This window comes from Sorghum bicolor, chromosome 8 (genome assembly GCF_000003195.3).
Source record: "Sorghum bicolor cultivar BTx623 chromosome 8, Sorghum_bicolor_NCBIv3, whole genome shotgun sequence".
Lineage (NCBI taxonomy): Eukaryota > Viridiplantae > Streptophyta > Magnoliopsida > Poales > Poaceae > Sorghum > Sorghum bicolor.
Window position 1 is genome coordinate 11,464,858 of NC_012877.2, and position 27,984 is coordinate 11,492,841.

The window sequence follows — 27,984 nt, forward strand, 5'->3', positions numbered from 1 at the left end:
CATTGATGTTACAGGTGTTTACACCTTTATAAAGTCATCATGAAAACTAAAATTAAAGCTGTTTCGATTGAAGTGGAACACTCAAATTTTATTGTAATCATATCAGAGCTGCGGTGGACAAAGGGTCGGCCTCTGCGTCCATCACCCTCGAGTTTTGTTGCCATGGGCTGTGCTGAGGTAGTCAGGGCATTATTTTGTTCTGGTTGCAACACATGCATGGGTATGATCTAGTCACATAGGTACTTGACAACACCGGGAATGTGAACACTGTAGAAATAGTCGTCCCAATCTATGGACTTGGGGTCGAAACCAAAGTCATATCCCCTGCTCTTGTCTTGCACATTGCCATCGCCGCCCTCAGCCTCTCCGTGTTGGAGTCGTCGAAGCTACACAGTGGTCCGAGCAAACCCAAAAGAATGGTGAGCGGCCGTCCCAAAATGCAAAAAGAATGAAAGAAGTAGGAGGAGGTGGAGGAGGAGGAAAACCTCTAGGCTTTGATCAGTTGATTTCTTACCATCCTTTGAATAAGGTGAATGGCGCATACAGCTCTGCAATATGCATGCAGTATTAGTTCTTCAGGTAGAGCTATTTGTGGATCTGTGTGTATGCATATCTGTGTATATATATATGCATATGTATATTTATATATATATATATATATATATATATATATATATATATATATATATATATATATATATAGTATAGTCTGTAGTTAGCTACAAAATATGTTATTCTGTAGCCACCTCCATTTACGATAATTTTATATACTAATTTACGATAATATGTATACATATTTACGATAGTTGGGTTACTATAACACATGGATATATTTACCGTAATGTTGTAGTATACCGTAATGTTGTAGTAAACCACTTAGTAAGGAGTTACTATAATATTGTAAATTAATATAGTAATTATCGTAACTCAAAGTGGCTACAAAATAAGTTATTTTGTAGCCAGCTACAGAGTAATAGTTATATATATATATATATATATATATATATATATATATATATATAATGTTATTGGTAGCATTATTCAAACAATGAATAATGTTGAGCGGAGTACTGACAACGACCTCGAGGGGAAGCCTGTACTTGATGGCCATGTACGCGCGGAACCATGTTAGGGTGCGGAAGACGCGCATCCTGCTAAGCCGCACTGGCTCGCTGTTCTTCTTCCTGGACAGCGGTGGGTTGCAGAAGAAGTAGCTGTAAATGGTCTCCACCAGGACGGCGCAGGGCGCCGGGTTGCGCAGCGACGACGTCAGGTGGTAGATGCTCTGCGCCTGCTCCTCCGAGTGCACCATCATTGCCACCATCATGGCATTCACCACCATGTCCCCAGGAATCTGTCACCATGTGCGTGTGATGCATATGGCGTCGTGGTTGGTTACATTATTTCTGTAGATTTGATCTGATTTGATTTGATTGGATGCTGCGTTCATTTGGAAACTCACCATGTCCAGTATCACGTCGAGATCAACTAAGAAGATTGACAAAGCCTGCTTTGCGTAGCCGACGATGAACGAGTCAATTGTCCTGCAAATTAAAGGCAACAATTTTGCATGTTTTCCGCTCAGTGTGCATGCTGCAGAGACTACCATGCATCAAGAAATCTTCTTTGTCACGTACGGCGGTATGGTACCTGATCCCTTCCATCCAGCCAGGCAATGGATCGTTCAGGATGCTTGTTATGATACTGGGCCGGACGATGACAACTGGGAGATCTCCTCGAAGGTGCCCCAGCAGCATCTCTCCCATTGCTTTGGTGAATACATAGGTGTTTGGCCACCCCAACTCCCTTGCCCTTCGTTAGCAGACATATGTCATGTGCTTGTGATTTTCTATCTGAATTGGTACTTTTCCAATGGGTTAGCTCTCACCTCTTGAGGCCCAGCTCCTTCATGGTTCTTTTCTCAGTTTTTTCTGAAGAACGGTTGGCTTTCAGTTCTCTCATGGTCTCTTTTATCAGATTTCGTTCGGATTCGATATCCAGGTGATGTGCATCTTTCCTCAGGGTTTCACCCATCAGGAATGACTTCTCTAGTAGTATCCCTTCTTGCTCACCGGCTACATAAGCTGCTCAACAAATGTTATAAGTATACATCCCTATATATAAGGAATAAAATCCTACTATTTTCTTTCAATCCCTATATACAGGGAATAAAATCCAGATTTGGCCACTCTTTGCCTCCTATGAGGTAAGTAAGAGGAGTGCCTCGAAGGAGTCCACTACATGGAACACAGGATTGTTGCTTCCTACCTGTTGAAACATGTAGTAGCATCTTGAGTTTACTGCACCTCTTTGCAAACTCACATATGTGCTTGGCTCCCATGACATTTGTGTCGAAAGCCACATCATATCTGCACGGACATATATATATTTATAACTGACCAAATATGTTATCAATATGCCATCTCAAATAATTTGTTAACAGAAATAAGCTCAGACCTTTCATAGAAATTTGTAGTTGCAGCTCCATTGACAATGATGTCTATTTCTTTCCATAGTTCTCTCACTTTGGCAGGGCCTAGGCCCAAGTTCTCATACATGACGTCTCCTGGCAAAGGGCATACTTTTTCTTGGATGAAACCTTCAAACCCATTACCATGGTTTTCTTTCAAAGTTTGAAAGATCTCCATTGCTGTCACCTAGCGATAACGAACAGAATTTGCATAGAAAGATTAACATAGGAGCGATATGATTAGTGAAACACAACAGTTATTAGGTATATATTAGTACTTTCAATGTTGCTTCAAATTTTCAGTGACCTTTACCACTAGTTTTGTAAGAAAAAAGGATAAATTTGTTGTAGAACCTCTTTAATATTGGTATTTGTTAATGGACACTACTCCCTCTTTTCTTGGCTAGAGCACTTTTCAATTGTGGCAATTTGCTCCTAGACACTATAAATTTTAAAATAATATTTTCTAAGGCTTTATGGGAATTTTTAAAAAGAGACAATTATGCCGTGACAATTATATTACAACCCTTAATACTTATCTAATAAAATTCATAATTTTTGCATATGAAGTCGATTGCATACAAACTTTATATCAAAATTGTAGTGCTCATTGAGATCTACAACTTTATTTGTTGCAATTTATTAGAGTGTGACTTCTTTTGAAATTCTTAGATTTTTTTAACTCAAATTTTAGAATACCTAAAGTCGTTTAGAATCCTAAATATTTATTTTTAATTTTTCAGATTTACAATTTTCGAACAACTATGGTATAAGTCATGTCAACATATGAAGTCATTAGAAAATTCTAAATTTCAAAGTCTAAACAGATAAAAATGGATATTTTGGACTCTAAATATGTTCAAATAAAAAAAATATCAACTACAAAATTATAGATCATATTATAACTACAAATTTTGTATATAACATGTCAACATCCATGGTCCTTCTAATGATTTTAGATTTTGAGTTTCAAAATCTGAGAAGTTCAAAAGGACTTTTGACACTCTTAATAATTTTAATTAAAAAAATGTCAACTACAAAGTTGCAGATCTGTTGATGCAAAACTGGTCTGCAAATACAAAGGGCTAATACCCGATTCAAACGTTAAGGCGTGCCAGCCGATTTGACCCTACTATCGGCAAAGGTGATAACTCGAATACTTTAGTCCTGACAACAGCGATGCGCCCGGATGTCACGGCTAAGAGGTACTCACGCGGAACTCGAGAATACGCCGAGCTTAAGTCGACGAATTCCTAAGAACTCGTAATAAAAGGAAAAAGTATGACGAAGTCGTCGAAAAGTAAATACTGGAATATGAGTAAAAACGTATGTTTGATTGATTGATTCTTGATTGATTCCTGTTACAAGGCCCGAGGGTCTACATTTATACCCTGCTCAAAGAGCTGCAACCAGACACGACTAGAATTCGAATTCCAAATTTAAACAGAGTTCGTATACAAAACGATCTAAATAACTAAGGAAAACGTAAAACTATCCTCACGTGACAAACTAGGACATCCCCATAAGCCGATCGGCAACTTCCAGATTCTCCCCCTGTGTCATCGGCAGACTCCTCTGTCATAGCCATCGGCAGACTTTCTTATCTAGTCATCGGCACCATATCACTGCCTGTCACATTCAACTTCTCCCTCATCGGCAACCATCCTCATCGGCAACCCGCATCGTACTGCCACCTTATCCTGCCATCCTAGACACGTGTCCAAAAACGGTGTCAACACATGCCCCCCAGTTTCGGAGTATAAAACTATTAATGCTCCGAAATTCTCTGCAGTAATGATGCCTTCTCCCGCAATTAATGCTCCCAACCTGGTAACCGACAACCTCAACCTGGACAACTCTGATCCTAATCCTCTGCAGATTCCTCGAAATCCCCAACTTCCTAAACGGGCATTTTTCTTGGTTGTACGTCGGCAACAATACCGTCACGAAGATCTGCCGATGCTCTGACCAGGATATTCGCAAAAACGGTTACCTTCCTTCTATCCGCCCATCGGCAAGATAACCGTTATAGAATATCGCCGATGGACCGACCAGGAGATCTCGTACAGTAAAATATCTTCAGATAATGACCGCTTCCCGTCAAATCACCTGCACAATCCCTGGATTACCGTGCGAACAGTTACCATATCCACCTGAGTACCCTCGGGTTTCTCGGATGCGGCAAAGAGATAAGTCGGATTTGCCCTTGCCCATCTTGTCCTATAAATAGTTCCTTCTTGGGTACTCCTTCCTCATCACACCATTCTACTTCCCAACTTTACTTTTCCAGCGGCGGCGTCATTTACAACCTTCAAGACCTCCGACAAGCACTCCTCTTCATCAACTCCGGTGCCCTCCAACGTCCTCTTCACGACAGGATGGCCATTGGCTTCGTCGTCCCTGAGGTCAGATCTCCATCTCATCTTTTGTATTTTTTATTCCTATTCATCCGCGATTCATCTTACTGAATATTCTCCTTTTCCTTTTTCTTTGTATTTTTATTCCCCCAAAATCACTAGGAGTTGTCCAATAAAATTGTCATCCCCACCGATCAACCACACCTTCAATGTCTCGGCCCTCTAGGGGATTCAGATCCAACCAACCTTATCAACGCAGAAACCAATAGGATCCCCTTCAGAGCTGAAAACTTTTCTTTAGATCTGTGGAAAGACTCTTTTCGCTCTTGGCCCAGCCCTACCGTAGGGTGGAAAGACTGGTTCTTGAGGGTCAGCAATTCTTATGAAGTCCAGTGGGGCGAAAGGAAGCTAGCCCAATGCATTAGGCTATCTATTGCCGATATGCACAGAAACGAATCACTGCTGATAGCTGCATCCTACTTTTGGTCAGACACCCTCAATGCTTTTGTTTTTGGCCATGGCCCTGCTTCTCCTACCCTTGCCGATGTAGCCATGCTCACTGGTCTAGATATATCTTCTGCCGATAGCACCCACTTTTTTGATACTGCCCCCAGTGCCAAAGTGGAGACTCGCGCTATCGGCGGTTGGTCAGGATACATTCAGAAGTACCGCGGGAGAGGGCCTGTTACCATAAAGGAGCGAACCACCTTTCTGAACATGTGGCTGGACAAGTTTGTATTCTGTGGTCGATCGGCAGGACCGACTTCCGTCTATCTATCGGCAGCAGAGAGACTGGCTAATGGCGGCCAATTTCCTCTCGGCCGATACTTGCTTGGCGCTGTTTACCACCTTCTCCATCAGGTAGCCCAGAAACTCCTGCTTGGCCAACCCATCGGCAACTTGGGAGGCCCCTGGTGGTTTATTAACACGTGGCTCAATCTGCACCTGCATAAGCGCCTTGATTTCAACTTGTTCTCACAGCACTTCCCAAGAGATATAGCCGAAAACCATGTGTTGGGTGAAGAGGAATCGGCGATGCGTGCCCCCTTGAACTTTGGCGAAGCCGTCATAGTTCTACCTGGTTCAGGAAATAATCCGGATCAGATCGGCCGATTCTTCGAGACTCTGTATGAGGGTTTGGCCAGAGATGAACGACCATGGCTGGCTTATGATGACCCGGATAGCATGCTCCCTCTGACCTTCAATCCATTTGATGAAGCTCTCGACAGGGACAATGAGGCGATGATGGCAATTGTGACTCCCAGAGTCATTCCAGTGAATTTCTTTGGCAGCACAAAAACCTCTCCCCAGACTTACGAATTTTACAATCCATCGGCATTAGCTCGTCAGTTAGCTTTCGGCCAGTTGCCGATTGCACTTCCTTATGCCGATGTGATAAAACCCAGAGAAACCATCAACAACCTTCTTGAGTGGACTCGAGTAGCCCAACTACCACCAAACGCCGATACAGATGTAGATCTGTCAGAATGGGTTCCGGCTGCTTTTATCACTCAGGCATACAAGTTATGGTGGGCAGAATGGAAAGAGCATCTATTCTGCAAATCGGCACTTTAATACCACGGCATGATTGACCCCGAATACGAAATTCCCGATGATACTGTAAGTAACTCAAACCGATGTTTCATTTTCTCAAGATTACTTCTATCGGTAGCTTATCCTTATATTCTTTTTGCAGGTTGATAACATCCCCTCATCGGTTAGCAGGAGTGGCAAGCCGATCGACTTATTTCCATCAGGCCCGATTTCCTCAATCGGCCACAATGCTGAAAGCCCTAGTTTGGTTTTGGATAATTGATGAAACCCTAGTACTAACCTCTATACTAAGTGTGTGTAGACTTAATGAGGTTGGTACATACCATGTGATGGAGCAAGTAATGATCATGGTGATGATGGTGATGACCACAAGATGATCAAGTGCTCAACTTGGAAAAGAAGAAAGAGAAAAACAAAACCCTTTGGAGATCAAGGCAAAGGTATTGCTTAGGGTTTTGGTTTTGGTGATCAAGACACCATAGAGGGTGTGATCACATTTAGGATAGATAGTCGTACTATAAAGAGGGGAATTCTTTGGCTAAGCGGTTATCAAGTGCCACTAGGTGTCATTGTTCATGTGCATGCATTTAGAACCTAGTGAGCTAACTTAACTCCTTCAAAGAAAATGATTGTGAAAATGCTAACACACGTGCACGCTCGTTTGGTACACACGTTGTGGTGTTGGCACATTTTGATAAGGAGGTGGAGTTTCAAGGGTAGAGAGGGGATGGGTTCCTCTCTCCCTCCCGCCGAGCTTGCGAGGCGGGATTCGGCGCTTTTCGAGAAAATGAAGTGCATATTTTCTATTGCGCCGGTGGGAAATTTGGAGAAGTCGCGGGAGTGTTTCTCGCTGAGAAAACACTCACCGGACGCTGGCTCAGAGGCACCGGACGCTGTGTCTGAGCGTCCGGTGTGCAGGCTGCCTGACTCGGTTAGGGTTAGGCACCGGACGATAGGCACCGGACGCTGGCTTGAGCGTCCGGTGGTTAGCGTCCGGTGTGCGGGCGTTTTGCGACCCTCTCTGCGCATGGGTCCGGTGAGCACCGGACGCTGAGGGTGCGTCCGGTGGCTCGCGTCCGGTGAACATGCAAGTTTGCGGAGCTCTCTGCGCATGAGTCCGGTGTGCACCGGACCGTCCGGTGCTCACTTGCTCAGCGTCCGGTGCACTGCAGGTGACCGTTAGATTCTGACACGAGCGTGACACGTGGCTGACGTTGGAGCACCGGACGCTGGTGTTGAGCGTCCGGTGACCCCGTATTTCGCCCAGTGAAAGAGCCAACGGCTCTATTTGTTTGAGGGGCTATAAATACGTGTTTGGCTGGCTTGGGGCTCATACTCTTGGCATTCTAGCATACTTGACATCCTTGTGAGCCTAAGCAAACACCTCCCACTCATCTCCTTCATAGATTAAACATCTTTGTGAGATTGGGAGTGATTCCAAGTGCATTTGCTTGAGTGATTGCATCTAGTGGCACTTGGGGATCGTTCTAGCTGCGGTTTTCTTGTTACTCTTGGTGGTTGCCGCCACCTAGACGGCTTGGAGCAGCGGAGGAGCATTGGCACGAGTTGGTGATTGTTCGTGGCCATCTCCCGGTGATTGTGAGGGGTCTTGTACCTTCCCCGGCGGAGAGCCGAAAGGTAACTCTAGTGGATTGCTCGTGTCATTGAGTTACCTCACTTGTGGGTAGGTTCTTGTGGTGTCCTAGTGAGGACGAGGTTCGTGCTACACCTCTTAGCCACCGAACCACCAAGTGTTGGTCGACACAACGGGGACGTAGCGTGCCGGCAAGCACGTGAACCTCGGGAGAAAAATTGTGTGTCTCCATTGTGATTGTTCATTGGATTTCTCCCGGTGATTGGACTTCATATTATTGATTGCTTCATCCCCCCTACGCGGCGGTATAAAGTTCAAACCATCTCTTTTACATTCCCGCAAACTAGAGTAGCTTACTTACTTGTATAGAAACTTTAGGTAGCTTTCTAGTGTAAGTAGTGACATAGCTCTTGTGTGCCTAGTGATTATATCAACTAGAATTATTGGATAGGTGGCTTGCAAACACCCCATTAGAGCTAGAGCAAAAAGCTTCGCTTTGTTATTTACTAACCTTTTGCTCTAGTGGGTTTGTAGAATTTTTAAATAGGCTATTCACCCCCCCTCTAGCCATATTAGGACCTTTCAAGTGGTATCGGAGCCGTGGTCACCGTTTGTAAAGGCTTAACAACCTCGGTGCTCAAATTATGGCTCAAATAGTGTTCAACCATGTTGGGGGCAAACCACCGTTCTTTGATGGCACAAGTTCTTTTGACTATTGGAAGAGAAAGATGAAAATGTATCTTGGATCAATAAATGATAGAGTGTGGGAAGTCACCGAAAATGACTTTGTGATTCTTGATCCGGCTAACCCCACCGACAATGAGAGAGCAAACAAGCAATGCAATACTATGGCTCTCAACACAATATACAATGGCATTGATTCAAAAGTATTTGAACAAGTCAAAGATCTTGAGAAGGCAAGTGAAGTGTGGACAAGACTTGAAGAAACATATGAGGGCACTACAACGGTAAAAAGTGCCAAATTGTACATGCTCAAGGACAAGCTATCAAACTTCAAGATGAAGGATGATGAATCAATACCGGAGATGTTCTATAGACTCCAAGTCATCATCAATGATCTCAAGGGCCTTGGTGAGAAAGTGAAGGATGAGGATTTCATTCACAAGTTCTTAATGTGCTTGCCCAAGAGATTCAAGACATTGAGAACAATCATCTTTAGAGGTGGATTGACCGGTGTATCTCCCAATGAGGTACTTGGAGATGTCATGACCGAAGATCAATACAATGACAATGATGATGATGAGGTCATGAAAAAGGATGATGATGACAAGAAGAAGAAGAGTGTAGCATTCAAAGCTAGCTCTTCATCCAAGAGCAAGAACAAGGGCAAGGCCAAGAAGGAAGAATCAAGTGATGAGGAGTGCTCCAATGATGATAGTGATGATGAAGCACTAGCACTCTTCGTCCGCAAGTTTGGCAAGATGATGAAGAAGAAGGGCTATCACACAAGAAAGAGAAGAGATCACTTCAAGAACAAGGAGCATGTGAGGCTATGCTACAAGTGCAAGAGCCCCGATCATATTGTGGCGGATTGTCCTTATAATAGTGACAATGATGAGCATGAAAAGAAGAACAAGAAGGAGAAGAAAGAAAAGAAAGAGAAGAAGATGGTCTTCAAGAAAAAGAAGAAGGGTGGATCCTATGTTGTGACATGGGATAGTGATGCCTCTTCGGATGATGATTCAAGTGATGATGACAAAGCATCCAAGAAGAAGGCACTTGCTAGCATTGCTATCAACAACAAGCCATCACTCTTCGGCACACCTTCATGCTTCATGGCCAAGGGCCACAAGGTACAATATGATGAGAGTGAAAGTGAAAGTGAACATGAACATGATAGTGATAGTGATGATGAAAATGAATTCACTAATGAACAACTCATGGACATGTTAGAACAAGCCGATTCTCTTATTCAATCTAAAAACAAGAAGTGCAAAGAATTGGCCAAGAAGTTAAAAGCTCTTGAGCAATCCTTTGATGAGCTCAATGCTAATCATGAGAGGCTAGTGGAAGCCCATGAGAAGCTTGGCATGGCTCACACCAAGCTTGAAAAAGCTCACTCCTTGTTGTTAGAAGAGAACAAGGAAAAGGTTGTTGTATCATGTGATGTGGGCACAACATGTGACTTAATTAAAGAATCACCCAACCTACCTATTGTTGTTGCCACTAACTCTTCTTGTAGGTCTTCATCCACCACCACCAACTCTATCTCTACTTCTAGTGTTAGTGTCATTTGTGATACCTCACTAAAGGTTGAGAATGAGACTCTCAAGAGAGAGGTGGATGAGCTCACTCACGCCCTAGGCAAAGCCTATGGTGGTGAGGCCCGCTTGCTAAAGTGCTTGGGTAGCCAAAGGTTTTCTCTCAACAAAGAGGGATTAGGCTATACCCCCAAGAAGGGCAAGAAAGCCTTTGCAACTCACAAGCCTAGCTTTGTGAAGAGCAATGGTCGGTATTGCAACAAATGCAAGCTAGTTGGGCACCTAGAGCATAATTGCAACAAAATTAACAAGAACAAGAAAAATGCTAATGTGTCTTACATTCCTTTTGATTCTTGTTATGTGCTTACCAAGGGTGAGAAGGGTGTGCATGCTAAGTTTATTGGTACACCAATTGTGGGTCCAAAGAAGAAGGCCATTTGGGTACCAAAGAGCTTAGTCACTAACCTCCAAGGACCCAAACAAGTATGGGTACCTAAGAAACATTGATTTGTTTTGTAGGTAAACTATAAAGCCGGAGGAAGGCATTGGGTGCTTGATAGTGGGTGCACACAACATATGACCGGTGATTCAAGAATGTTCAATTCAATCAATCCAAATGATGACAATGGTGTTGATAGTATCACATTTGGTGACAATGGCAAAGGCAAGGTCAAAGGGCTTGGTAAAATTGCTATATCCAATGACTTGAGCATTTCCAATGTGCTACTAGTAGAGAGCTTGAACTTCAACTTGCTATCCGTAGCTCAACTTTGTGATCTTGGTTTCAAATGCATATTTGGAGTTGATGATGTAGAGATCATAAGTGTAGATGGCTCCAACTTGATATTCAAAGGCTTTAGATATGAGAATCTATACTTAGTTGATTTCAATGCTAGTGAAGCTCAATTATCAACATGCTTGCTCACTAAATCTAGCATGGGTTGGTTATGGCATAGAAGGCTTGGTCATGTTGGAATGAAACAATTAAACAAGTTAGTCAAGCATGATCTTGTTAGAGGATTGAAAGATGTCACATTTGAGAAAGACAAGCTCTGTAGTGCATGTCAAGCCGGAAAACAAGTTGGCAACACTCATCCAAAGAAGAGCATCATGAGTACATGCAAGGCATTTGAGTTGTTGCACATGGATCTATTTGGACCAACCACTTACACAAGCATTGGTGGAAATAAATATGGATTTGTGATAGTGGATGATTTCACAAGATATACATGGGTATTCTTTCTTAGTGACAAGAGTGATGCTTTTGCAACCTTCAAATCATTTGTCAAGAGAATACACAATGAGTTTGAAACAACCATCAAGAAAGTAAGAAGTGACAATGGGAGTGAATTCAAGAATACTAGAGTTGATGAGCTTTGTGATGAATTTGGCATTAGGCATCAATTCTCGGCCAAGTACACTCCACAATCAAATGGTCTTGTTGAGAGGAAGAATAGAACCTTGATTGACATGGCAAGATCAATGTTGAGTGAATACAATGTGAGTCATTCTTTTTGGGCCGAAGCAATCAACACGGCTTGCTACTATAGCAACCGACTCTATTGTCACCCAATGATGGAGAAGACACCATATGAGCTCTTGAATGGAAGAAAGCCCAACATTGCATACTTTCGGGTTTTTGGTTGCAAATGCTACATATTGAAGAAAGGCACTAGATTAAGCAAATTTGAAAAGAAATGTGATGAAGGCTTCCTGCTTGGTTACTCCACTACTAGCAAAGCTTATAGAGTGTGGAATTTGGCTAGTGGTACTCTTGAGGAGGTGCATGATGTTGAGTTTGATGAAACCAATGGCTCTCAAGAGGAAGAAGAAAATCTAGATGATGTGAGAGGCACTCAATTGGCCGATGCAATGAAGAATATGGACATTGGTGATTTAAGGCCTAGAGAGGTGATTGATGTTGAAGATGATAAAGATCAAGTGCTTCCTACCTATAATGTGCAAGCTAGTGGTTCTCATGATCAAAATCAAGCTAGTACAAGTGGTACTCAAGTGCAAGATCAACAAGCCAGTACATCATCTCATGATCAACCAAGTGCAAGCAATCAAGTGCAAATACTCCAACCAACAAATATTGCAAGAGATCATCCATTGGACCATATCATAGGTGATATTCAAAGAGGAGTGCAAACTAGATCAAGACTAGCATCATTTTGTGAGCATTTCTCCTTTGTGTCTCACATTGAGCCAAAGAAGATTGATGAAGCATTGAGAGATGTTGATTGGGTCAATGCTATGCATGAAGAGCTTAACAATTTCAAAAGAAATCAAGTATGGGAATTAGTTGAAAGGCCTAGTGATCACAATGTCATTGGTACTAGATGGGTCTTTCGCAACAAACAAGATCAAGATGGGATAGTTGTAAGGAACAAAGCAAGATTGGTAGCACAAGGCTATACTCAAGTTGAAGGTCTTGACTTTGGTGAAACATATGCCCCGGTTGCAAGATTGGAAGCAATTAGGATCTTGTTGGCCTATGCTTGTGCTCATAACATCAAGCTATACCAAATGGATGTCAAAAGTGCATTTCTCAATGGCTATATCAATGAAGAAGTATATGTTGAGCAACCTCCCGGTTTTGAAGATGACAAGAAACCCAACCATGTTTACAAGCTAAGAAAGGCATTGTATGGTTTGAAGCAAGCACCTAGAGCATGGTATGAGAGATTGAGAGATTTCTTACTCTCTAAAGGTTTCAAGATGGGCAAGGTTGACACCACTCTCTTCACCAAGAAGATTGGCAAGGACTTGTTTGTGTTGCAAATCTATGTTGATGATATCATATTTGGATCAACCAATCAAGAATTTTGTGAGGAGTTTGGCAACATGATGGCTAATGAATTTGAGATGTCAATGATTGGAGAGCTTAGTTACTTCCTTGGTCTTCAAATCAAGCAATTGAAGAATGGCACATTTGTTAGTCAAGGCAAGTATATAAAAGACATGCTCAAGAAGTTTGGTATGGATGATGCAAAATCAATTAGCACTCCAATGGGAACAAATGGAAGCCTAGATAATGATACAAGTGGAAATATGGTGGATCAAAAGTTGTATCGGTCTATGATTGGAAGCCTACTCTATGTGACCGCATCAAGACCGGATGTCATGTTTAGTGTATGCATGTGTGCAAGATTCCAAGCCTCACCAAGAGAAAGTCATTTGAAAGCAACAAAGAGAATATTGAGGTACTTGAAGCATACACAAAATGTTGGTTTGTGGTATCCCAAAGGTGCAAAGTTTGAACTTGTTGGATATTCGGATTCGGACTATGCGGGATCCAAAGTTGAAAGAAGAAGCACATCAGGCACATGTCAACTATTGGGAAGATCACTTGTCTCATGGTCATCCAAAAAGCAAAATAGTGTTGCACTATCAACCGCCGAAGAGGAATACATTGCGGCCGGTAGTTGTTGTGCACAAATCTTATGGATGAAGGCAACATTGAAGGACTTTGGAATCAACTTCAAACAAGTGCCCTTGCTATGTGACAATGAAAGTGCCGTGAAGCTCACCAACAATCCGGTTCAACACTCAAGAACAAAGCACATAGATGTCTGCCATCACTTCATAAGAGATCACCAACAAAAAGGGGACATTTGCATTGAGAGTATAGGCACCGATGATCAACTTGCAGACATCTTCACCAAGCCACTTGATGAGAAGAGGTTTTGCAAGCTAAGGGATGAATTGAACATACTTGACTTCTCAAATATGTGTTGATGCACCCCCATTACATGACATGCCTCTCCTTCGAGCAAAGCAAGGTAAAATTGATTGACATGTCATCCATCTTTGCTAAGGACTTGGTTAGTGCATCTAGTCATTCCTTACATGTCTTAGGATCATTCATGAAAATCAAATGAATTTTATGCTTGTATGGTACCACTATTGCTTTTTTGCTTGACTTGATCTAGTGGTAGCATATGACATGTTTGTGGGCTTGCAATCCTAGTGTTTGATCTAGAATATGAGCTATAAGTGTTTAACTCAACATGGTACAAGATAACCCTTATTTGGAGGTGTGAAGAAGCTTGTCCTTGGATCAAACCGAGTTAAATATCTTAGGAAAGTAATCTAGATTGAACAAAATTGGTAAAATGGTCTCACTTCACATGGTCTCACACTAACCTTTCTAAAATTTGAGCTCACCTTTTGTGGTCTTTGATGACAAAGGGGGAGAAAATTTCCCAAAGATTTAAGATAGGGGAGTAACATGATAAAAGAAGGGGATCAATTAAAATTTTGAAGCACACAAGTAGGGGGAGCAATCTCATAAACTTGTATGTTGCATTTGAATGTGCATAACATATGGTTGCTTGCATTTGCATTAGCTTTAGAAGTTTTCTCTTCAATACCTTGCTTGTGTGGTGTATGCTAGTTGTAAGTTTGATTGATGAAATGAAAAACTAGCATGCATAGGTAGTGTAACTAGACTTTTAGTTGTTTCACAAGTGATACTAGAACCTTGTTTATAATGTTGATCTCACGGGGTGTTCTAGTTTTGTGAATGTCTAGTTACTAATGGTGCTAAGGATGGTATACATTGGCAACTCCGATTGGTATCACGCTTCAAAGGTCTATTCTTTACACCTTAGCATCATTTGGTAGAAATTGACTCCTATATTTCCTATTCAAGCATATGTGCAAGCTTTCAAATCCAAACTCTTAGCACATATGTAGGGGGAGAAATTGCTACCAATATGGGTTTATGAAACTTGTCCATAACCTTTGCACATGGTAAAATGCTTGGGCAAGCAACATGAATCCTAGAAAATTTTATTGAAAATCTTTGTAAAAAGGGTTGTCATCAATTACCAAAAAGGGGGAGATTGAAAGCCCTAGTTTGGTTTTGGATAATTGATGAAACCCTAGTACTAACCTCTATACTAAGTGTGTGTAGACTTAATGAGGTTGGTACATACCATGTGATGGAGCAAGTAATGATCATGGTGATGATGGTGATGACCACAAGATGATCAAGTGCTCAACTTGGAAAAGAAGAAAGAGAAAAACAAAACCCTTTGGAGATCAAGGCAAAGGTATTGCTTAGGGTTTTGGTTTTGGTGATCAAGACACCATAGAGGGTGTGATCACATTTAGGATAGATAGCCGTACTATAAAGAGGGGAATTCTTTGGCTAAGCGGTTATCAAGTGCCACTAGGTGTCATTGTTCATGTGCATGCATTTAGAACCTAGTGAGCTAACTTAACTCCTTCAAAGAAAATGATTGTGAAAATGCTAACACACGTGCACGCTCGTTTGGTACACACGTTGTGGTGTTGGCACATTTTGATAAGGAGGTGGAGTTTCAAGAGTAGAGAGGGGATGGGTTCCTCTCTCCCTCCCGCCGAGCTTGCAAGGCGGGATTCGGCGCTTTTCGAGAAAATGAAGTGCATATTTTCTATTGCGCCGGTGGGAAATTTGGAGAAGTCGCGGGAGTGTTTCTCGCTGAGAAAACACTCACCGGACGCTGGCTCAGAGGCACCGGACGCTGTGTCTGAGCGTCCGGTGTGCAGGCTGCCTGACTCGGTTAGGGTTAGGCACCGGACGATAGGCACCGGACGCTGGCTTGAGCGTCCGGTGGTTAGCGTCCGGTGTGCGGGCGTTTTGCGACCCTCTCTGCGCATGGGTCCGGTGAGCACCGGACGCTGAGGGTGCGTCCGGTGGCTCGCGTCCGGTGAACATGCAAGTTTGCGGAGCTCTCTGCGCATGAGTCCGGTGTGCACCGGACCGTCCGGTGCTCACTTGCTCAGCGTCCGGTGCACTGCAGGTGACCGTTAGATTCTGACACGAGCGTGACACGTGGCTGACGTTGGAGCACCGGACGCTGGTGTTGAGCGTCCGGTGACCCCGTATTTCGCCCAGTGAAAGAGCCAACGGCTCTATTTGTTTGAGGGGCTATAAATACGTGTTTGGCTGGCTTGGGGCTCATACTCTTGGCATTCTAGCATACTTGACATCCTTGTGAGCCTAAGCAAACACCTCCCACTCATCTCCTTCATAGATTAAACATCTTTGTGAGATTGGGAGTGATTCCAAGTGCATTTGCTTGAGTGATTGCATCTAGTGGCACTTGGGGATCGTTCTAGCTGCGGTTTTCTTGTTACTCTTGGTGGTTGCCGCCACCTAGACGGCTTGGAGCAGCGGAGGAGCATTGGCACGAGTTGGTGATTGTTCGTGGCCATCTCCCGGTGATTGTGAGGGGTCTTGTACCTTCCCCGGCGGAGAACCGAAAGGTAACTCTAGTGGATTGCTCGTGTCATTGAGTTACCTCACTTGTGGGTAGGTTCTTGTGGTGTCCTAGTGAGGACGAGGTTCGTGCTACACCTCTTAGCCACCGAACCACCAAGTGTTGGTCGACACAACGGGGACGTAGCGTGCCGGCAAGCACGTGAACCTCGGGAGAAAAATTGTGTGTCTCCATTGTGATTGTTCATTGGATTTCTCCCGATGATTGGACTTCATATTATTGATTGCTTCATCCCCCCTACGCGGCGGTATAAAGTTCAAACCATCTCTTTTACATTCCCGCAAACTAGAGTAGCTTACTTACTTGTATAGAAACTTTAGGTAGCTTTCTAGTGTAAGTAGTGACATAGCTCTTGTGTGCCTAGTGATTATATCAACTAGAATTATTGGATAGGTGGCTTGCAAACACCCCATTAGAGCTAGAGCAAAAAGCTTCGCTTTGTTATTTACTAACCTCTTGCTCTAGTGGGTTTGTAGAATTTTTAAATAGGCTATTCACCCCCCCTCTAGCCATATTAGGACCTTTCAAATGCTCCCACTCTGGCTTCCATCGTGCATCGGGGTGTACGCCTCAGGAAAGTTACGACCAGGAGAACCCAGACATCACCAACGGTAGCTGCTCCCACTCTGGCGCGGGCTTTCAAGGCAATTAGTCAAATCTTCATCTTTTACGCTGACTATCTTTATATCTGCTTCATTTATACTTATAAACCCTCGTTCGTTATTGCAGCAGACCAGTGCATCGGCAACGGTCACACGTCAAGGTGCTGATGCCACCCAGTCCAGCCAGCCAAAGAGGAAGGGCACTACGGGTGCTAAGACTGGAACAAAGCGCCAGAAGGTAGCAACTCCCCCTCCTCCTCCGGTATCTCCAATTCCGGTGGAGTCTTCTCCTTCTTCTCCAGAAGCCCAGCCACAGCAAGCACCATCTCCCCCACCTATGCAGGAAGCACCACAGATAGAAGGACCCCAAGAGGAAGGATCTCAAACAGAAGGTACATCAGCTGACACGGGTGAACAAACAACTGGCCCGGTGGGTCCAATTATACCATCGGCAGTTCTCCCGATTCAGACAATTGTTGTCCTTCCTCCAGGTAACATACTTTAACAATATCGTTACCGATGAACTTATTCTTATTTAGTCTCATAACCTTTCTTGTCTTCTTTCAGTCGATATCGTCCCATCGGCAACCTTAGCCGATCAACCTGTAGTTCCATCGGCATCTTTGGCCGGTCAGCCCGCAGCTCCGTCAGCACCTCCCAGTCCAAGGCAAGAGATCGCCTTGAAGCAAGTAAGTCACTGTTTACCGCCAGCATTATTCGCCGATTCTCTAAGTTTGAACTAACTTTGCTCTCCTCCAGGAACAAGATTCTCCCGACAGTCTATTTTCCTTCGCCATCGATCTCTCTGAAGAAGAAGGCGAAGAGGCAAGCTCTTCTCAGACAGTGGGCATTACATCGGCAGAGATCAGGACCAGACTGGAGGAATTGTCAGCTCTCCTTCACCAGGACACAGCGCAGTTGGTTGACGATTCCGACCCTACCAAGACCCAGTTCAGAACTCTCAGAGGCCAAATCCCAGCCGATGTTGAAGAAATCCTGTTCCAAGCCGCTCATCTGGAGAGTCGGCAGCTGCAGTACCAGAGAGCCTCTCGGCGTCTTGCCGATAGAGCTGCTCAGACTCGCCTCTCTGACGAAATGAGGAAAGAGAAGCTCTTGACCGATGAAAAGCACAAGAACATCGGCATCCTGAAATCGTCAGGAGACGCGCTGAAGCAGAAAATATCCGATCTATCGGCAAGAAGAGAATCTTTGTTGGCAGAACTTAAGGAAGTGGAGGACGCCTTATCCCAAGCTCAACAGGAAGAGAACCAACTGCCAGAGACCATCAAGCTTCTCGAACACGAGCGAAACGTTCATGGTCGCAAGGCACTCCAACTGAAGAAGAAGCTGAAGCCGATAGAAGGTTCTGCCGATGATGACATCAAGGAGATAGAAGCAGCCAACCAAATTCGGTTACGTGCTATATCGGCAATCCAGACGCTGCTTAACACATAGAGTTTCCATAGTCATTGTATATGTGCTTTAGTCTAGCCGATAGGACTGTTATCGGCGCCTAAACTTTTGAAGCACCAAGTCTTGTTCCTAAGCATTTGGATCCAGCCGATAGGAGTGTTATCGGCACTTAAACTTCTATGCATCGACCCATATACTGGGGTAGTACTTCTTTAAATATTTGCCGTTTAATGCTCTGGGAAATTCAATTCCTTCAAGGGTTTCTAGAATGTAGGCATTACCAGGAGCCGATCGGCTTATCCGATAAGGACCCTCCCAATTAGGAGACCACTTTCCAAACTTCGAGCTTTTGGTCCCAACTGGTAAAATTAATTTCCATACCAAATCCCCATCGGCAAACTCCTTAGCCTTCACTTTCTTATCATACCATCTAGCAACTCTTTTCTTATTTTCTTCTATACTCATTAAAGCTTTTAACCGATGCCCTGCTAGATCATCCAATTCATCGGTCATCAAAGTGGCATAATTGTCGGAAGTTAATTGATCTTGAAAAGATAACCGCCTAGATCCAGCCTTAATTTCCCAAGGCAACACTGCATCATGTCCATACACCAATTGATAGGGTGATACCTTGGTCGATCCATGACAAGCCATCCGATAAGACCACAATGCTTCATTTAATAATGTATGCCACCGCCTAGGATTTTCTTCAATCTTTCGTTTAATAAGCTTGATAATTCCTTTGTTAGATGCTTTGGCCTGCCCATTGGCTTGAGCATAATAAGGAGAAGAATTCAACACTTTAATTCCCATACCGATCGCGAATTCATCGAACTCCCCCGACGTAAACATGGTGCCCTGATCGGTAGTAATCGTTTGGGGAATCCCAAATCGGTAAATAATATGCTCCTTCACAAAATCAATCATATTGGCCGATGTGACTTTCTTCAAAGGAATAGCTTCAACCCATTTAGTGAAATAGTCAGTGGCAACTAGAATGAACTTGTGCCCTTTGCTAGATGGTGGACAAATCTGGCCGATCATATCGATGGCCCATCCTCGGAACGGCCAAGGTTTTATTATAGGATTCATAGCCGATGCGGGTGCTCTCTGGATATTACCAAACTTTTGACAACCTTGACATCCCTTGAAATATTTACAACAATCTTCAAGTATGGTTGGCCAAAAATATCCATTCCTTCGAATCATCCACTTCATCTTAAAAGCTGACTGATGCGCTCCACACACTCCTTCATGGATTTCCCCCATCAAACTTCTGGCTTCATCATCACCCAAGCATCGGAGAAGAATTCCGTCGATAGTTCGATAATACAATTCATTTTCAAGGAGCACATACTTGGTCGCTTGAAATCGAACTCGTCTTTCAACTTTTTTGGATGGATCTTTTAGATAATCAATAATTTCTTTCCTCCAATCATCGGCACCGACTGCCGATGCTGCATTAATCATTGGCTGATATCCCGAAGCGTGCTGAGCTAACCGATTAGCGTCTTCATTATGCAATCGGGGAACATGCTCCAATCGGAAATCCTTGAATTCCTTTAACAGTTGCATACTTCTCTCGAAATAAGTTATGAGAACTTCACTTCGGCATTCATAGCTTCCGGTCAACTGACTTATAACCAACATAGAATCCCCGAATATCTCAACAACATCAGCACGAACTTCTCTTAACAACTCCAATCCCTTGATCAGAGCCTGATACTCAGCCTGATTGTTTGTTGATGTGGCAACAATCGGCAAGGAAAACTCATACTTCCTCCCCTTAGGGGAAACTAATACAATGCCGATTCCTGCCCCCCGGTCACAGGTAGATCCATCAAAGAAGAGCGTCCAGGGTACAATTTCCAAGGTTTCCACTAGACCGCAATGCTGAGTCACAAAATCGGCCATGATCTGCCCTTTGACCGCCTTAGCTGATTCGTAACGCAAATCGAACTCCGACAGCACTAAAACCCATTTACCGATCCTACCACTCATAATCGGCATAGATAGCATGTATCGGACCACGTCATCTTTGCAAACCACAGTGCATTCGGCCGATAACAGGTAATGTCTCAGCTTGATGCATGAAAAATATAAGCATAAGCATAGTTTCTCAATGGCCGAATACCTGGTTTCAGCATCAATCAACCTCCTACTCAAATAATAAATTACCCTTTCTTTCCCTTCAAATTCTTGAACTAAAGCTGAACCGATAACCGATCCATCGATAGATAAATACAATCTGAAGGGCTTCCCTTGTTGAGGTGGAACTAGAACTGGAGGATTTACTAGATACTTCTTGATTTCATCCAAAGCCAACTGCTGTTCTTCTCCCCAAATAAACTCTTGATCGGCTTTCAATTTAAGAAGAGGACTGAAAGCACGAATCTTACCAGACAAATTCGATATAAATCTCCTAATAAAATTCACCTTGCCGATCAAGGATTGGAGCTCGGTTTTGTTGGTAGGGGCCACTATTTTATTGATGGCATCAATGGATCTTCGACTAATTTCAATACCACTCTGATGTACCATGAAACCAAGAAACTGCCCTGCCGATACACCAAACGCACACTTGTTGGGATTCATCTTCAATCCATGCTTCCTTGTGCACTCTAACACTTTTTGTAAATCGGCAAGATGCTTTGAGAAATCTCCAGACTTAACCACCACATCATCAATATAAATCTCTACGAGCTTGCCGATGAACTCATGAAATATAAAATTCATAGCCCTTTGATAAGTAGCACCAGCATTCTTCAACCCGAAAGTCATGACTATCCATTCAAATAGCCCAATATGACCAGGACACCTGAATGCGGTTTTTGGAATATCCTCCTCCGCTATGAATATTTGGTTGTAACCTGCATTACCATCCATGAAGCTGATGACCCGATGACCAGCCGCAGCATCAACCAGTAGATCGGCGACAGGCATTGGATATCCATCCATCGGCGTAGCTTTATTGAGATTCCTGAAATCAATGCACATCCGAAGCTTCCCGTTCTTCTTGTAAACCGGAACAACATTGGAAATCCATTCGGCATACCGACACTGCCGAATAAACTTAGCTTCAATAAGTTTAGTGATTTCGGCCTTAATATCAGGTAGAATGTTAGGATTACATCGGCGGGCTGGTTGCTGATGTGGCCGAAATCCAGACTTGATGGGTAACCGATGTTCAACAATTGATCGGTCTAAACCAGGCATCTCTGTATAATCCCAAGCAAAGCAATCTTTATATTCCTTTAACAAACTAGTCAATTGTCGCTTACACTCAGGATCTAATTTAGCACTAATAAAAGTAGGCCTAGGCTTATCACCACTACCTATGTCTACTTCTACCAAATCATCGGCCGATGTGAATCCCTGGCCTAATTTTCCATCATCGGCGAATCTATCCATTAAAAACCGTCGTCAGAACCGACTGCTTGGATCGGTGGAATCTCATAATCGGCAACTTTGAGAAAATCTTTCTCCCAAACTTCTCCTGAAATGCACCTGGTCCTTTCGTAAGTATCCGCTTCTGCCGACGCGATAACATAAGAAGAATCTCCTGGGACAATTTCAATCTTGTCACCTACCCACTGAACCAAGCATTGATGCATTGTAGATGGGATACAACAATTAGCATGAATCCAATCTCTTCCCAATAATAAGTTGTAAGCACCTTTTCCGCTGATCACGAAAAAGGTTGTCGGCAAGGTTTTGCTGCCGATGGTCAACTCTACACATATCGCCCCCTTGACTGGAGACACGTTTCCTTCAAAGTCTTTGAGCATCATATCGGTCTTGGTCAAATCTTGATCTCCTTTCTCAAGCTTCCGATATACTGCATACGGCATAATATTAATAGCAGCTCCACCATCAACTAGGATCTTGGTCATTGGCTGTCCATCAACCCTTCCTTTGAGAAACAGAGCTTTAAGATGCTGCCTCTCGTCATCGGCAGGTTTCTCAAAGATAGCCGTCATCGGATCCAGAGCCAACTGAGCTATCTGATCAGAAAATTCCAACTCATCATCGCTGGCTGGTGCAAGAAACTCCATCGGCAACATGAAGACCATGTTGACGCCTGCCGATGGACCTTCCCTCTTAGTATCTGACGGCTGCCGACTTCCAGAGTTCTCTCCCTTGTTTAGCTCTTCTTGCCTTTCACGTTGCAATCTCCTTTTCTGTGTCTTGGTCAATCCTCCAGGGCACCATGGAGGAAGTGGCCTTTGCCTTGCTGCCGGGCGTCGGTTCTCCTTTGACTCCATACGATGCGTGTTAGCATCCCTGCAAAATATGAATTCATCGGGAACCCGCGCATCAGCCATTTCCTCGAGCTCTTCTTGGTTCCTGGGAAAATACTGGACACGGTCACTAAATCTGTCGTGCCCACTAAATCTGCCCCCTAGCCGGTCATGAACTGACACCCTTCCTCTAATCGGCCCATTAAATCGCCGTTCATCATCATGATAATGCCGATCGATCCTATCGTACCGATCATAACCGTTGCACTCAGGGCAGTCTCTGATAGTAGGAAGCTTGATATTTTCCTCCCAACAATGGATGAAGAATGGACAATTCCAATGATCCCTGTGCCGATTCCACTCCTGTCGGCGTCTTTCTTCTTCCCGGCGATAATCTTCCTGCTGGCGCCGATACCGATCTTCCCGTTGTCGCCAATTTTCTCGAGGCCTTCTATGAGTTGTGACGATACCAGATCGAGGAGGCCTTCCTGAGCTAGCTCCTTCCTGGACCAAGCCTTTACTTCTTGCATCGGCAGTAGTAACTTGATGCTGAGGATCTACCGATGCACTCTTCTCAGCTGTCTCCGATGTTAAGACCTTAGCCTTCCCCTTAGCATCCAACATGTTTGTCGGGAAAGGATGTTGGTCTATCTTCATCGGCTTCTGGGCTTTGGAACTGTCAAACTTAATTCTCCCTGACTCTATAGCCGATTGCAGCTGCTGTCTGAACACTTTGCACTCGTTGGTGTCATGGGAAGTTGCATTATGCCACTTGCAATATCTCATCCTCTTCAATTCTTCTGCCGATGGGATCACATGGTTAGGTGACAGTTTGATCTGACCTTCCTGAAGTAGAAAGTCAAATATCCTATCAGCCTTGGTGGTGTCAAAGGCAAACTTCTCTGGTTCCTTCTGCCCAAAAGGACAAGACATCGGCTTCTTGTTTTTTACCCACTCTGCCAAACCAATTACTGGTTCTTCATCAGAATCTGAGTTCGTTGCTTCATCAACAAATGACACTTTCTTATTCCATGCCCTCTTAGGCTCGAAAGGCTTGATGTCTTGATCAGAAATCCTCTGCACCAAATGACTTAAACTTTCGAACTCCTGAGAGGCATACTTATCCCTGATATGTGGCAACAAACCCTGGAAAGCCAAATCGGCTAACTGCCGATCATCCAGAACCAGGCTATAGCATTTATTCTTGACCTCTCGTATCCTCTGCACAAATCCCTCAACCGACTCATCATTACGTTGCCTCAACTTGACCAAGTCGGTGATCTTCTTCTCATGAACCCCCGAGAAGAAGTATTTGTGGAATTGCTTCTCTAGATCGGCCCAAGTAATTACTGAGTTGGGAGGTAATGATATGAACCAAGTAAAGGCCGATCCAGACAATGATGATGAAAATAGACGAACCCTCAATTCGTCCCTATTACCAGCCTCTCCACATTGAATAATGAACCTGTTGACATGCTCCATGGTTGACGTATCGTCCTGTCCGGAAAACTTTGTAAAATCCGGTACCTTGTACCGATGTGGAAGCGGGATCAAATCATACGCGGGAGGATACGGTGTCCGATAAGAATAAGTGTTGACTTTGGGTTTTATCCCAAATTGTTCCCTCATTACTTCAGCAATCTTATCGGCCCAATATACATCGGCATCTTGCCGATGAGGCGGCTGCGGATCTGGCACTTGGTGGCGAACCTCCACGTGTCTGTTCGGGACGTGATCTGCACGGAACATTGTATTGATAACCTGTCCCCCAATCTGCGGCCCACCAAACTGCTGTCCACCGATTGGCTGTCCTCCGAGTTGCTGTCCAAAATTCATTGGCTGGTTGGGAACCCCCTGACCTTGGAACCCGGGATAGACCTGCCCTTGCTGGAACCCTGTAGCCTGGTAACTCTGCTGGGGCGACTGTGGAAAGGCTTGCTGTCCAAGCCATCCATTATTAGCGTTCATCGGCATAGGTGCTGCCGATGATTGGTAATTGGGTACCGTCGCTGAATTGACATACCCCGACTGGGCCATAGACCTCTGTTGCATCAGCATTGACTCTGCCGATGCGTTGGGAATCTGGAACATTGAATCTTGAGGATTTCCAGTGTGAGGCCTTGCAGTAGTAGTTGTGGTATACCGAGGACTCTGGTTCACCGGCGCATTGGAAGGTGCCGATGTCATAGGAGTTTTGCCCCTCATGTCGGTTATTTGTGATGTTCTCGGTGTCAACTCTGGAGGCATACCGTAACCCCACCAGTTGGGAGGAAGAGTCAACCCTGACATTGCCGATGCCAACATATCCGTTGTCAGTTTATGCTGCCCAACTGAAATTTGTGGGTTGGTTGTCATCGGCATAGATAGTGCACTAGTAGTCCCTGATGTATTTGGAGGGACGGCAGATTGTGCACTTGCAGTCGTCAAGGCAGCCGATGGAGCCGTAACCTCTGGTGCCGTTGGCTGATGATGGGAGGGGCCCACATATTCTGGTGGGATCTGTCCTTCCTTGAAAGTTCTTGCCACGGCATTGAAAACCGTATTAGACAATACACCAGCTTGGTTAATCAATGCTCGATTGATGGCATTGTCAACCATGTCTTGAAGCTTGCCAGGATTGGCGTCAAAGGTAACCTGCCGTGGTGCCGGCAGTGCATCTTTCTGGACCACTTCGCCGCTCCTGTTTATGCTGAAAGACCTCAGGCATTGCTGCTTGAACTCTTCCATGGCTTGGGGAATAGCTTGCTTCTGCTCATCCTTGAGGTTGGCCTCCGTCACGGGGATGACGTTCTCTTGATCGAGGTCAGAGATCGACATGTTGATCTTGATCTCGAATCTGTCCCACTGGGCGTGCCAAAAGATGTGTTGATGCAAAACTGGTCTGCAAATACAAAGGGCTAATACCCGATTCAAACGTTAAGGCGTGCCAGCCGATTTGACCCTACTATCTGCAAAGGTGATAACTCGAATACTTTAGTCCTGACAACAGCGATGCGCCCGGATGTCACGGCTAAGAGGTACTCACGCGGAACTCGAGAATACGCCGAGCTTAAGTCGACGAATTCCTAAGAACTCGTAATAAAAGGAAAAAGTATGACGAAGTCGTCGAAAAGTAAATACTGAAATATGAGTAAAAACGTATGTTTGATTGATTGATTCTTGATTGATTCCTGTTACAAGGCCCGAGGGTCTACATTTATACCCTGCTCAAAGAGCTGCAACCAGACACGACTAGAATTCGAATTCCAAATTTAAACAGAGTTCGTATACAAAACGATCTAAATAACTAAGGAAAACGTAAAACTATCCTCACGTGACAAACTAGGACATCCCCATAAGCCGATCGGCAACTTCCAGATTCTCCCCCTGTGTCATCGGCAGACTCCTCTGTCATAGCCATCGGCAGACTTTCTTATCTAGTCATCGGCACCATATCACTGCCTGTCACATTCAACTTCTCCCTCATCGGCAACCATCCTCATCGGCAACCCGCATCGTACTGCCACCTTATCCTGCCATCCTAGACACGTGTCCAAAAACGGTGTCAACAAGATCTTACCGAGCTCTATGATCTTAGTATAAGGTTTGTCTTCATTCGACTTCATGTATAAAAGTTGTTAATTATTTTGATAACTATTAAGGGTTGTACTATAATAGTCATGGGCATTTTATCAGTTTTAACTTGTCTCACCTATCCACTCTTAGAAAAAAAATGTCATAATGCCCAGGAGCCAATTCCCACAACTGAAGAGCATCTTCTAACAAAGACAACGTCAGCAAATATCAATATTGAAGGATATACTAGAGCAAATTTATCCAGAAAATATATATTCTAGCTAGCAAATCTATCAGGAGATATTCTGACTCAGCAAACTGCCGAGTTTGCGCCGTGCAAGATTACTTTCAGATTTTCGCTCAGCTTATTCAAAACTCAGCCCCCCTCAGCTATTGGACTTTCCTGTCAGTTTAACCTTGACGGTGTATCCCTGACTGTTACCGTCACGGATAACTTTCCTTGACGGTTTCAGGCAGGAAAAAAATTTCCTGGGTAGTGAAGGGTTGTTAACCTGCATATCTATTTGATCACTTTGTCTCTTACTTACATAACTAATATACCACATGCTACTATTCATTTCTTCAAAAGCTTTTACCGCAACTGCCACCTCTTCTGACGAGTCAGCAGTCTGTTCTTCTGTTAAAGGGATCTTTTCTGCTTTCGTCACAGATTTGCACAAGTAAAATCCATTTGAATGTTGTTCTTGTCATTATGTTATTGATAAATCGTTACTGCACAATATAGCCACACAGTTACGTAGTTCTACTGAACAACATGCCATGTTACATTTTCTTCTTCAGAACTAATTAATGTGCGGTATGTAGGTACCATCTCTTTAACAATTTCGTATTAATTTCGCGTGAGCAAGATTTGTGGGATAATGCACGAGCACAATGGTAAATCAAAGATAGAGTACAAATCAATTTTGCATATTTCAAAGATTCATACACGTCACTATTTTCGATCATTCATCCGTCCTTGTATATATGTAGAAATGGTTTCAGAAACATATTCGGAGAAAAGTTGAAACTGATCATTGGATACAACTTCAGAAACAGGGATGAAAGGAAGAATAGAAAGATTTTGTTTTCACCTTAGTCTTGACCCTCTGCGTTGCAGATTCGACATCGGCAGCTCGAACAAGGAGGAAGAGTTTCTTGACATCCGGCTGAACCCTCAGTATCTTCTCCACAAGCACTAGAAGAGACGAAAAAGCAGCAAGCACCCCCACTGAGATGATCAGCGCCATGCATTGTGCAGACACACACACACTGCATACCCTTGAAGAGTACTGGACGAGTACATGATGAGAGGTACCGTACCTTTCCCCAGGAAGCCAGTTGAGCCAGTGATCAGGATGCTCTTGCCTCTGAAATACCGTACAACAACATCCGAATCCAGTTCACCTATCATCTTCAAAAGTGCAAGTGTGGTCCGTGTCGGTCTATCTATTATTAGATGGTTTGAGGATGCATGGCTTGGACATATATGGTTAAAGACTGGTGTACTTATAGGCGAGAAAGAGAGATGTGTTTCAACATCATGCTCTTGCTGGTTCTCGCACATAATTAATTAACATGTGAACTGAACGCTCAAGTTGAATGGTTCACACAAATCGCATATTATTCATGCTGCCGCGCACATGCCACAGCATGTATGTTTTTCTTTTGCTGCCTCCGTACTAAAAAAAATCAATTTCTAGA

General features: G+C 43.8%; 1 pseudogene; it reads right to left on the reverse strand.

Moving 5' to 3' along the window:
- Positions 1 to 27,694, reverse strand: LOC8058144 (annotated as a pseudogene).